This window comes from Schistocerca americana, chromosome 3 (genome assembly GCF_021461395.2).
Source record: "Schistocerca americana isolate TAMUIC-IGC-003095 chromosome 3, iqSchAmer2.1, whole genome shotgun sequence".
In the NCBI taxonomy this organism is placed as follows: Eukaryota; Metazoa; Arthropoda; class Insecta; order Orthoptera; family Acrididae; genus Schistocerca; species Schistocerca americana.
In genome coordinates this window covers 21,552,014-21,553,105 of record NC_060121.1, presented here as the reverse complement: position 1 = coordinate 21,553,105, position 1,092 = coordinate 21,552,014, and positions in this window count along the sequence as shown.

Genomic DNA, 1,092 nt, shown 5'->3' with positions numbered 1-1,092 from the left:
AATCGTTCAAAGCATAGACAGTAGGAAGAGTCAGTCTTCTTATACTCAAATCGGCATTGTGCCATTTCTATTTAATTCCGATGCAATTTCTGTGTTTCATCGTCCATAAGAAGGTCAGAGGGATACAGTAATCCTGTAGTGAAGCAGCGCAATGTATAACTAGTGTCTAAGGAATGGTTCAAAACATAGACAGTAGGAAGAGTCAGTCTTCTTGTACTTCAGTCGGCATTGTGCCTTTTTTATTTAATTCCGATGCAATTTCTGTGTTTCATCGTCAATAACAAGGTCAGAGGGATACAGTAAACCTGAAGTGAAGCATCAGAATCTATAACTAGTGTAACAGGAGTGGTTCAAATCATAGACAGTAGGAAGAGTCCGTCTACTTGTACATAAGTCGGCATTGTGCCTTTTGTATATAATTCCGATGCAATTTCAATGTTTCAACGTCAATAAAACGGTCCAAGGGATACAGCACACCTGAAGTGAAGCATCGGAATCTACAACTTGTGTCACAGGAATGCTTCAAATATAGACAGTATGAAGAGTCAGACTTTTTGTACTTAAGTCGGCATTGTGCCTTTTGTATTCAATTATGATGCAATTTCTGTGTTTCATTGTCAATACGAAGGTCAGAGCGATACAGTAAACCTGAAGTGAAGCATCGGAATGTATAACTAGTGTCACAGGAGTGATTCAAAATGTAGACTGTAGGAAGAATCAGTCTTCATGTACTTAAGTCGGCATTGTGCCTTTTCTATTTAATTCCGAAGCAATTTCTGTGTTTCATCGTCAATAAGAAGGTCAGATGGATACAGTAAACGTGAAGTGAAGCATCGGAATCTATAACTAGTGTCACAGGAATGGTTCAAAACATAGACAGTAAGAAGAGTCAGTCTTCATGTACTTAAGTCGGCATTGTGCCTTTTCTATTTAATTCCGACGCAATTTCTGTGTTTCTTCGTCAATAAGAAGGTCCAAGGGATACAGTAAACCTGAAGTGACGCATCGGAATCTATAACTAGTGTCACAGGAATGGTTCAAAACATACACAGTAAGTAGAGTCAGTCTTCTTGTACTTACGGCGGCATTGTG